The following is a 13411-nucleotide window of genomic DNA, read 5'->3' on the forward strand; positions in this document are numbered from 1 at the left end:
TATAGGTATATAGAGTCGGCGTAGTGTCACCTTGGAGTGTTCTGTTTTGGTTATCAATTCTTTCGTTCTACCTCACTTTTCCTTTCCCTTATTTCCTGGTAGAGTGGAGACCGGTTCTTTTGCCTCTTTTTTGCAAAATTGACCTTAATACCTACTCATATTTTCGCTGAGACCTATATTATTCTCTGTGAAACTGATACATACAGTATACTGTCATAGAAACCAATACTAGCCTTCTTTCTAAAATCCACTAATTCTCTAAAACAGTCGATAAGAGTTTATTTAACATAACTATATCAGCTGGAACTGTGTAGGAGAAGGGTGGCTAATACAGCCAAAACAAGGGAACTGTACATGAGCACAATATATTAAAAAGTGCAAAAAGTTTCACAGTGTATCCAAACAACATTCCAAACATTGAAACTTTTGATACAAGTATGGAAACACTGTAAACTTCTAATGTAAGAAGCAATTACATATAATATTTCAGTATCTAAATCTTTTACATAGATTGTGCAGCACTTGTTCTATAGATTATGAAGCAATAATAATTTTTTCTCTGTATATACGTTGTCTGTGGCTGTTTTGTGTCTGACCAATTCAGACTTATAGAAAGAAACACCTATAAATTTGCTAGAGGGAGCCTATTCCTTAAATATCTATTAGAGGGATTACATCCCAGGTATAGTCTTGGACCAGGCGGTTGTATCTATTCATGTTATCTGTTTGTGTGTCCATGTCTAGTGTCTAATTTTACTGTAATTTCATTAAAAGCTATATTTTAATAAATTAAGAATACTTGTATCAGGGAACATCCCTGAACATACCGATAGTGTATCACTACAAATTGAGGGTTTTACCACAATTGACGTAACTGTGTCTGTCACATACTCACCCATCTTCTCTAATTTTCTGTATCAAACTGTATTAATTACTGAACAAGAGTGCCCCAACAAAAAGAGAGTCGTTCCCTTCTTTCCCGATACTATACTTTTACTCTCTAGGGAGCACCTCCACACTCTTTATTCTTGAATATAGGTACTGTACTTATATCTATAAATATATAATACTGTGGATTTGAACACACTTTATTCTATTTATTTTCTCATACCTGTGCCCTGGTAACCTCCCACTCCCCTTTCCCTACTACAGACCAAATTATCATTGCTGTTATATTTCAGACATTTATCATGCTAACTAATTGATATGCTACACCCAAAAACAGAGCGACTACTTATACCCCCCTATACACCCCATATACACCCGCTATACACCCATATACACCCCATATACACCCCCTATACACCCATATACACCCCCTATACACCCCATATACACCCATATACACCCCATATACACCCCATATACACCCCATATACACCCATATACACCCCATATACACCCCCTATACACCCCATATACACCCCATATACACCCATATACACCCCATATACACCCCCTATACACCCCATATACACCCCCTATACACCCCCTATACACCCATATACACCCACATACTCATGAACATATTTATAAATAGTACAGAAATCATTGAAAAAAAACGCAGACATACTAGTTAATAAAAACTTACATCGGGCAATATGGCGGCGAATGGAACTCAGCATCACTGGCTGGCGCCGGCGCAGGTCAGACCAGCGCCGCTCGACTTGTGCTAGGCTTCTCTGTACGCCGGTCCGGGCGTATATTAGCCGGCGAGCAGCATTATATGCCCGCCGCTTGTCCATGTTGGACACATATGGGCCCCTGGGCCCCAGGCGCCGGTCCATGACCTCAACCAAGGCCACCAGCTCCTGGGTAGAAAACGCGCTAGCCCTGGTTGAAGTCATATTGGCAATGGCGCAGTTATTAATTGCAGGTACATATATCACTTTTGGTGCTTGCTGATTGGTCTAAACAATTGTTTGTTTAGTATTAACTTTATTAATCCTTCTTACATTAACAAACTGGATGCGAATAGAAACTTACGCGGACCGTTCTGATATACACACACCATAACCAACAGCATGCTTTCAATGTATAGAGAGACGTACTGTATATACAGTGTGCTGAAAATAATACACGCAACCGTCTACTAATAAATACGCTGCTAAAAAAGGCACAATGCAACATGTTGGTGTATGACAATTTCATACTCATTACATATGTAAGGAAAGCATTATAAGTGATGTTTTGAAATGTGACTCAGAAAGCATACACGAACTCCAACAGATACCAGCTGACAACACTCATCATTGGAATGACAGGTGCACACATTTCACCATGTAGCAAACAATGCTCCACAACCTGTGTATGTGCATATACAGGTGAATGATCAGGTGCGTTGAGACCTGCGTAATTTAAGCGGGAATTATCGCCGGGAAATATCGGCGTAAATTAGCTACTACATTGCGGGGAAAAATATACGCCCCCTTGTTCATGGCGGGAGATTACCATATAAATATTCAGTCAGATGCAGGCCAGAATTGCTGCAAACATGTCTAGCTCAGATGATTCCGCAGCTGAGGACGCTCTACAGAGAGCTACAGCAGAATCCCTGCTTGAAGCTTTGCAGAAGAGGGAACAGGAGCGGAGAAGGAGGGCCCAAGAGAGAAGTAGCCTGCAAGACCAAGCGGGCCCCTCACTAACAGGCCCTGTTCAAACTCCACCAGCTCCACAAGGGCCAAGCAACCAGCCAGAACAAGAGGTTGCATCTCTCCAAACAGGTGTGACCCAGCAGGTGCATGGTGAGAGAACTGGGGCCACCAGAAAACGAGCTGCAACATCTAGGGTGAGGACTGAGCAGGATACCACCACCAAAAAGAGAAACCCTGCATTTGTAGAGGCAGAATTGTGAATTTTAGTGCCCAGGGCACGCGAATGGATCGAATTGGCAACCAGGAAGCCGGGTGCCAGTGCAAGGAGAAACCTTTGGGACAAGATCACAGAGGAAGTGAACCAGGTGTCACCAGTGGTCAGAGATTGGCTAGCGGTGAAGAAAATGCAAGTGTGTTTGTCCCCCTGATAATGTCATATGTGTGTACATATGTTACATGTATGTTTTGAGAATAATAGAAAGGTGTGTTTGTAGATAGTGCTACACTTCAATGTCACATGTGAACACAACCATGTCTAATAACCCACATTTATATATGAAACATGCACCATTGGTGTGATGTGAGGTTATGGGCACAGTTCTGCTCATGTGAAGTATGTGAAGTATGTGATGGGACAAGAGAAAGTGTGTTTTTGAAAGAGTTGTTGTAACATGTTCCATATGATGCTACTGAAACAAGAATGACCAAACTGTGCACATGTAGCTGGTGAGAAACTACACATCCCAGTATGCCATCCCATAGTTAAATTACTCCATAATAACCACACTGTCAAGCTATGGTGGAATGTGTAGTTTAACAACAGGTGGAGGTGCATAATTTGGCCATGGATGATGTCATTTCTGCATAGTGATCTATGTATGTGCATTTAGTGGCCTAATGAATGAGATGAGACACTGAAATGCCTCCTAATGGAGACATTAATGTGTGTGTGGGACACATATGGCTAAAAAACATAAGATCACCCACACTAGGAAATGTAACGTAGTCATGATGTTCACTAGCACAGTGGTGCACATATCTCATGGTGATATTTGTATTTTTAAACTTGTAGGTGGACAGACTTCAAAACGACACTGAAGAGGAAGATGACTGACCGGTACAACCACAGCATGTCCACCGGGAGGGGGCCTATGCCAGATAATTTGGAGTATACCCCCCTGGAGCAGGACGCGTTGGATGTAATTGATGTGGCCGAGGTCAGGGGGATATCCAATATGGATAGTGAGCTCCCGGTGGAGGTCTTTGCTGCTGCTTTTGATGGTAAGTCACAGTAATGCATTGTATTTTGAAAGATATTTTTTAGTGCGTATGTGATGGTGACATTGTTTTCAATTATTATCCTAGAAGAAGCAGAAACCCAGGATGAACTGGCAGCATCTTCCTCTGCAGAGCCACAGGTGGAGCAAGTGGTCCAGCCTCCACCAAGACGACACCCCCAGCCACAGGACACATGGGATGCCAGCTTGATGGTGATGCTGGAGAGGATCGAGAAGCAAGGGGTGGATGCTGCAGTCCGTCAGCAGCAGGTTGGGGAATTTCTGGCGGATTGGAAGGCCACAAACAGGCAGCAGTGTGAGGCCTTCAACCGCACGAATGACACTCTGGCGGCTGGCATGCAAAGCATTGCCCAACAACTCAGCCGCCAGAATGAAATTCTTGCGGAGCTGCTAACCACCGCCAGGTCCCTAAGGGACAATCCCCCATCTGCTGGCCCACCCCAAGCTGCTCCCCAACCTTCCACCTCGGCTGACCCTCCTGTGTCCACTAGGGGAAGACGCCGCAAGCCATCTGAGCCAAAGGCCCCTGTCCCCAAGGCCCCATCTAAAAAGGGGAAAAAAGGGCCCAAATAATGAGACCTGGTTCACTTCCTCTGTGGTTGGACCCCAAATGTTTATATTGCACTGGACATCCACTTCCTGAGTTGGCCATCGATCCATTTTCGTGCCATGGGCATTAAAGTTCTTATTTTGACCTCTACAAATGCAGGATAAATTTTTGGTGGTGTGTATCTTGCTTAGTATTCACCCTGGTTGTTGCAGTACGTATTCTGGTGTCCCCATTTCTTTCACCATTGCATTTGCAGGGTAACACATGTTTGGAGATATGCAACCTCTTGTTCTGGCTGTTTTTTTTATTTTTGTGTATATTTTATTTGTTTATTTGATTTATGACATTAAAGTGTCAAATAAGCTGTGATGCTGAACAGCAAATAAATTTATTTTACCAATTAAAACACAATTGTTGTATGTGTAATTTCTTGTGTGAAACAAATACTACATTTATGTGTACTTACTGACCAGGGTATTTTTGAGCATTTCTTGAAGTGTGGTAGAAGTTTCCCATGTGTAACCCTCTCCATGGCCATTCACATGTTCCTATCCAACTTTTCCCTGCTAATTAGTTTGTGTCAGCACATGTGCAGAGCAACTTAATAGGTGAGAAAGCAGTTTGTGTGCAGGTGAGGTAGCTCCTACATTAGTAGGTAAAAGCAGGTCCAGAACAATGCTTTCCTCATGGAGTGGGTGAGGCAGACAAACAAGGGTCAAAAGGGACATTTGTGTAGGAATGCATATGTGTCCTCCCTAAAAAAAGATGTGTGAATCGGCCAAACATGAGAAAATTGCTTGTGGACAAACATGTTTAACTTTGTACATATATATGATTTTACAGTGTCGAAAGAAAAGTAAGATATCCAAGGGAGGATATCTAAGAAGTCTCCCGGGTGGGGCACAGCCTTCTAAGTAATGGTAACTGTTAAGACTAAATTTTATTAGTTAAAACATGACCCTAAAGTTGGGTCAGGTGAGGACAAAAAAGACAAAGACAAACAGATAACACTTATGACGATTTCTATATATGAGAAAGTAGTGAAATATAATAGATAATTATGTTTTTCTCTATGTCTGTGGGTTAAGAGAGGAAAAATGCCTCTAACTTTAAATAGCAGTATATAATATACTTCTTGAATGATCCTATCAGACAAGAGAACGCCTCTGCTAGCCTTTAACAATAGTGCTCCCTGTTTAGAACAGTAATTGACTGCTGAATTCCACCAAAGTATCAGTAGATAAAAATGGAGTAGTATTATAGAAACCTGAGTTGTTGGTTGCTAAAGGAGTGGCTGCTGCCTGTGCATGTGACAGATGTCAGTGAATGCACAGTTGAGCGGACCCCAAGAGCGTCACAGGTATCAGAATATAGGTAAGATGGTTTCTGCTGTTTCCAGGGGTGACCTGCCTGGCTCTGTTATCAACAGACAGTGCAGAGTCGGGTCTCGGGTCCCCTGAAAATGAGAGAACCCTGAGTGGATAAAGGCGGTAGATAAAAGAGTACTCCCTCACTTATTCCCTGGTGTATGCTGCTGTCCTCTGTGTACAGAAATAACTGTAGTGAACAGAGGTTGAGCGATACTGCCTGGGTGGTGAGGTGTGGAAGAAAGTGTAGTCTGCACACTGATTGGAAGTAACACGGTTGCCTAGATCTTCTCCTGTTTTGTCCAAAATGACATAACAGAAAAAATACTAGGGATCCCACTTACGCTGCTGGGATATCGTGCAGGGAGCAGTGGAATCAAGGAAATAGTGAAAAAAGGAGAAGAGTGGTGGAAGATACTGATTTTATATAATAGTATTAAAGTTCAAAAAGATTTTTTCATAATAAAGGGTAAGCTGTTTAATTTATTCTTTTTTCAGTTGCATATAGTACTGCAATGTTTAGGATGGATAATAGGTCAAAAGTTTAGGCGAGTGTGTTATAGTACAGCCATGTGGCTGTGTTGATACACTCTTTAGGTTATAATTGAGTGCATACAACACTGTAACAGTTTAAATGACAGGCACTGATTTATTGCTACTATGAGCTAATGCCTTCACAGAACTAGATGTAAAATATATGTAACACTGTAACAGTTTAAATGACAGGCACTGATTTATTGCTACTGTGAGCTAATGCCTTCACAGAGCTAAATGTAAAATGTATACAAAGCTATAACACTTTAAAGTATGTAAATCATGTCAGTATGGGCTGATATACTCCCGACAATATATGGAAATATAGTCATATGACTGTATGGGTACACTTTCAAATATTAATAATGCTTTTGACAATAAGGTTCCTTATTGAATACATATGACATTGACAAATGCAGTTGTAAACTAAAGCGCTCATAGATCTAAGCATTCAATGACATATAATATTGACAAATGCAGTTGTGAACTAAAGCGCTCATAGATCTAAGCATTCAATGTACAGTACTATATTAGTTAATTGGCGTGTATGCCGCGCTACAGTGATACAGAGTTACTGATATAGACTGATAATAATGCTTTTGACAATGAGGTTCCTTATTAAATACATATAATATTGACAAATGCAGTTGTGAACTAAAGCGCTCATAGATCTAAGCATTCAATGTACAGTACTATATTAGTTGATTGGCGTGTATGCCGTGCTACAGTGATACAGAGTTACTGATATGGACTGATACACTCACAGATCTAAGTACATGTACACATGCAGTACTGTGACAAATTAAGTGAGTTAGATAGCGAATATTTGTATGCTGCCGCTAAGGGCTGATAAACTCACGATACTGGACCGCAGGCGATCGTTTTGCACGTGGTAGGGGATCAATATGGTAAATCCTAGCCAGATGGAGACCGCTGTAGCAGTAGAAGAGGGCTGGTGTCTTAAATATGGACACCGGCAGTTGAGGCGTATAACGCCGTATTGTCCAGGCGCCGAAGTCCAGGCACTGTGACAGGATGCAAAACGCTTTATGTCCAGACACCGGCAATGGGAGCGTATGTCACCGTTTGTGTCCAGGCGCCCGGGTCCCACAGTTAAATACTGTGTATTCAGGCGGGAGCCGGCAGAGATGATCAAAGTGTAGAAATGTGGACGCCGGGTCCCCTGACCAGCGCTGGATATCCTGTCTCAATGCAGGCGTGGGGAGCGGCAGTATAATTAACAGAGAGCCGCTGGTCTGCGCTTTCGTGAGCTATCAGGGTTAGTAGGTGGGCATACAAAGGTGCTGGGTAGCAGGCAGGTGAGGCGGTAGGGGGTCCCGCTTGTGCACAGCGGGAACCAGTCAGTCCGAGACGTACGTTTCACCAGAGGCTTTCTCAATCGGAATTCCGATTGAGAAAGCCTCTGGTGAAACGTACGTCTCGGACTGACTGGTTCCCGCTGTGCACAAGCGGGACCCCCTACCGCCTCACCTGCCTGCTACCCAGCACCTTTGTATGCCCACCTACTAACCCTGATAGCTCACGAAAGCGCAGACCAGCGGCTCTCTGTTAATTATACTGCCGCTCCCCACGCCTGCATTGAGACAGGATATCCAGCGCTGGTCAGGGGACCCGGCGTCCACATTTCTACACTTTGATCATCTCTGCCGGCTCCCGCCTGAATACACAGTATTTAACTGTGGGACCCGGGCGCCTGGACACAAACGGTGACATACGCTCCCATTGCCGGTGTCTGGACATAAAGCGTTTTGCATCCTGTCACAGTGCCTGGACTTCGGCGCCTGGACAATACGGCGTTATACGCCTCAACTGCCGGTGTCCATATTTAAGACACCAGCCCTCTTCTACTGCTACAGCGGTCTCCATCTGGCTAGGATTTACCATATTGATCCCCTACCACGTGCAAAACGATCGCCTGCGGTCCAGTATCGTGAGTTTATCAGCCCTTAGCGGCAGCATACAAATATTCGCTATCTAACTCACTTAATTTGTCACAGTACTGCATGTGTACATGTACTTAGATCTGTGAGTGTATCAGTCCATATCAGTAACTCTGTATCACTGTAGCACGGCATACACGCCAATCAACTAATATAGTACTGTACATTGAATGCTTAGATCTATGAGCGCTTTAGTTCACAACTGCATTTGTCAATATTATATGTATTTAATAAGGAACCTCATTGTCAAAAGCATTATTATCAGTCTATATCAGTAACTCTGTATCACTGTAGCGCGGCATACACGCCAATTAACTAATATAGTACTGTACATTGAATGCTTAGATCTATGAGCGCTTTAGTTCACAACTGCATTTGTCAATATTATATGTCATTGAATGCTTAGATCTATGAGCGCTTTAGTTTACAACTGCATTTGTCAATGTCATATGTATTCAATAAGGAACCTTATTGTCAAAAGCATTATTAATATTTGAAAGTGTACCCATACAGTCATATGACTATATTTCCATATATTGTCGGGAGTATATCAGCCCATACTGACATGATTTACATACTTTAAAGTGTTATAGCTTTGTATACATTTTACATTTAGCTCTGTGAAGGCATTAGCTCACAGTAGCAATAAATCAGTGCCTGTCATTTAAACTGTTACAGTGTTACATATATTTTACATCTAGTTCTGTGAAGGCATTAGCTCATAGTAGCAATAAATCAGTGCCTGTCATTTAAACTGTTACAGTGTTGTATGCACTCAATTATAACCTAAAGAGTGTATCAACACAGCCACATGGCTGTACTATAACACACTCGCCTAAACTTTTGACCTATTATCCATCCTAAACATTGCAGTACTATATGCAACTGAAAAAAGAATAAATTAAACAGCTTACCCTTTATTATGAAAAAATCTTTTTGAACTTTAATACTATTGTATAAAATCAGTATCTTCCACCACTCTTCTCCTTTTTTCACTATTTCCTTGATTCCACTGCTCCCTGCACGATATCCCAGCAGCGTAAGTGGGATCCCTAGTATTTTTTCTGTTATGTCATTTTGGACAAAACAGGAGAAGATCTAGGCAACCGTGTTACTTCCAATCAGTGTGCAGACTACACTTTCTTCCACACCTCACCACCCAGGCAGTATCGCTCAACCTCTGTTCACTACAGTTATTTCTGTACACAGAGGACAGCAGCATACACCAGGGAATAAGTGAGGGAGTACTCTTTTATCTACCGCCTTTATCCACTCAGGGTTCTCTCATTTTCAGGGGACCCGAGACCCGACTCTGCACTGTCTGTTGATAACAGAGCCAGGCAGGTCACCCCTGGAAACAGCAGAAACCATCTTACCTATATTCTGATACCTGTGACGCTCTTGGGGTCCGCTCAACTGTGCATTCACTGACATCTGTCACATGCACAGGCAGCAGCCACTCCTTTAGCAACCAACAACTCAGGTTTCTATAATACTACTCCATTTTTATCTACTGATACTTTGGTGGAATTCAGCAGTCAATTACTGTTCTAAACAGGGAGCACTATTGTTAAAGGCTAGCAGAGGCGTTCTCTTGTCTGATAGGATCATTCAAGAAGTATATTATATACTGCTATTTAAAGTTAGAGGCATTTTTCCTCTCTTAACCCACAGACATAGAGAAAAACATAATTATCTATTATATTTCACTACTTTCTCATATATAGAAATCGTCATAAGTGTTATCTGTTTGTCTTTGTCTTTTTTGTCCTCACCTGACCCAACTTTAGGGTCATGTTTTAACTAATAAAATTTAGTCTTAACAGTTACCATTACTTAGAAGGCTGTGCCCCACCCGGGAGACTTCTTAGATATCCTCCCTTGGATATCTTACTTTTCTTTCGATACTTACCCTTCTCCCCGGGAGCACCTCCACAACTTTATAACGTTATATAATTGATTGTGTTGACTGGAGTATGCCTTCTTACCTGTTGTCATAGTAGCCCAGTGCACCTCGGCCCTCCCCTCCCCCCTTCCCCTTTGTTTTGCGATTTTACAGTGTCATAAGCTGATGTAGGAATCCTTTGTTAGAGAGATGTGAGTGCAATAATGTGATTGGTGGCATCTTACATCCAGAGTGTAGTAAAATCCAATTCATAGCAGATCAGATAGTGGTACAGGTCTGTATTTTGGGTACTATACAAAGATTGTGTGCAAAATAGTGGGCATGGGCTTAAAACATTGCTGAAACATCCTTTGTAGGTGTTAGATGTGGCTTATGTTATTGTATCCTAAATACAAAACCTATGTTTGTATTAGAGTGAACACGTTGACACATGTCGACTTGTGTAGATTGAGTGTGCTACTGTGTAAAGTCTATGAAAGCACGTAGTGAATGTGTATAACTGTTTAACAAATACCTACCTTAGCATATATAAGCAGGTCTTAAAAAGATTCTTACCTTAAATTAAACAAACCTTTAAATGTCGAGAAGTATAGAAAGATAAGCTTCCAATGTGTTTGAGTGCTGTGTGTGGCTTGCAGGTAGTGAAATCATGGTTTGGACTTAATAGACTGCAGCATTGCTTATTACATTCAGGTGTACTGTATGTGTTTGAGTAGTAATCAGCGTAAATTAGCAAACCCAGGCGCACGCTGGCATGCGGTATCTGTAGGGGTGGTCTGAGGTGGCGGTTGGCGGCCGCCTGTTTTGTGTCCGAAATGAACGGTGCTTTAGCCGATCGTGCGGTAGTAGCACCGTTCATTTTTGGTGCACACCCCCGTGTACGCCCATATTTACGCCCATTTTCCCTCATTATTTCGGCCGCTCCCCTCATCACGCCCCTATGCCGCCCCCAATGCCTGTACTCTCGCGTACAGGTTTTTTCGCACGGAGAGACCCGTCCGTAAGCGTTGTGGAGTGTTCGCGCCTGCGCATTGGAGATGGTACGCATGCGCAGGTCATTAAAAACCCCGGAACGTACGCGTACGGGCCGGCCGCAACAACCAGAATAAGGCCCTATATTCCTTATCTCATGTACACACATTACAGAGAGCGTATCAGTCACATCAGCCCCTGCCCCAGTGGTGCTTACACTCTATATTCCCTATCACATATACACACACATTACAGAGAGCGTATCAGTCACATCAGTCCCTGCCCCAGTGGTGCTTACACTCTATATTCCCTATCACATGTACACACATTACAGAGAGCATACCAGTCACATTAGTCCCTGCCCCAGTGGTGCTTACACTCTATATTCCCTATCACATGTACACACACATTACAGAGAGCGTATCAGTCACATCAGCCCCTGCCCCAGTGCTGCTTACACTCTATATTCCCTATCTCATGTACACACATTACAGAGAGCATATCAGTCACATCAGTCCCTGCCCCAGTGCTGCTTACACTCTATATTCCCTATCACTTGTACACACATTACAGAGAGCGTATCAGTCACATCAGCCCCTGCCCCAGTGCTGCTTACACTCTATATTCCCTATCGCATGTACACACATTACAGAGAGCGTATCAGTCACATCAGCCCCAGCACCAGTGCTGCTTACACTCTATGGGCCTTATTCTGCTTGGAGCGTCCGGGCCGTACGCGTACGTCCCGGGGTTTTTTACGATCTGCGCATGTGCAGATACGCTAATGTGCCGGCGCGAACACTCCACAACGCTTACGGCCGGGGTCTCAACGTGCGAAAAAACCTGTACGCGAGCGTACGGGTAATGGGGCGGCATAGGGGCGTGTTGATGGGAGCGGCCGAAATAATGAGGGAAAATGGGCGTAAATATGGGCGTACACGGGGGTGTGCACCAGAAATGAGCGGTGCTACTACCGCACGATCGACTAAGGCACCGTTCGTTTCGGACACCAAACAGGCGGCCGCCAACCGCCAGCTAAAACCACCCCTACAGATACCGCATGCCAGCGTGCGCCTGAGTTGGCTAATTAACGCTGATTACTACTGAAACACATACACCTGAATGTAATAAGCAATGCTGCAGTCTATTAACTACTAACCATGATTTCACTGCCTGCAAGCCACACATGCAGCACGCAAACACATTGGAAGCTTATGTTTCTATATACTTCTCCACATTTAAAGGTTTGTTTAATTTAAGGTAAGAATCTTTTTATACGCTAAGGTAGGTATTTGCTAAACAGACACATTCACTACCTGCTTTCATAGACTTTACGCAGTAGCACACTCAATCTACACAAGTCGACATGTGTCAACGTCTTCACTCTAATACTAACATAGGTTTTGTATTTAGGATACAATAACATAAACCACATCTAACACCTACAAAGGATGTTTCAGCAATGTTTGAAGCCCATGACCACTATTTTCCACACAATCTTCAATTGAGTTAATAGAAAACAATAATTGAATAACAAATAGATTAATTAATCATTTGTCAGATTAGTAGTTGAGAGGCAAGATTTGCAGGTCCATATATGTGAAGGGTATGCCAGCGTGCACGGACGTACGCTCACTCTCACGAGCGGTGACATAAGCTGAGTTTTCCATTGAAAACAATAGGGACCCGTCCGTGCAAACTGGCGTACGCTCAGATCTCCGCAAGAAGTCGGTGGGGAGACGGAGGAGAGACGGCCGTAGACGGCGCCGTACGCTCAGTCGTACGCCAGTTGTCGGAGTGTAAGGGCTGGGCCGGCCGCGTACGTTGCCGTACGCTCATTTGTACACCACTCCCCTTCTACGGTATTTCTGCCCGTACGTAAGCGGCTGATTTGTGGGTGGACTTAACCCTAACGGCCGCGTACGGCTAGCGTGCGGTAATTGTAAACGTACGCACGTTTGGCCGCTCCGATCAGAATAAGGCCCTATATTCCCTATCACATGTACACACATTATTGAGAGTGTATCAGTCACATCAGCCCCTGCCCCAGTGCTGCTTACACTCTATATTCCCTATCACATGTACACACATTACAGAGAGCGTATCAGTCACATCAGCCCCTGCCCCAGTGCTGCTTACACTCTATATTCCCTATCACATGTACACACATTACAGAGAGCGTATCAGTCACATCAGCCCCTGCCCCAGTGCTGCTTACACTCTATATTC

The sequence above is a fragment of the Crinia signifera genome, chromosome 1, assembly GCF_055691185.1.
Source record: "Crinia signifera chromosome 1, ASM5569118v1, whole genome shotgun sequence".
Taxonomy (NCBI): domain Eukaryota; kingdom Metazoa; phylum Chordata; class Amphibia; order Anura; family Myobatrachidae; genus Crinia; species Crinia signifera.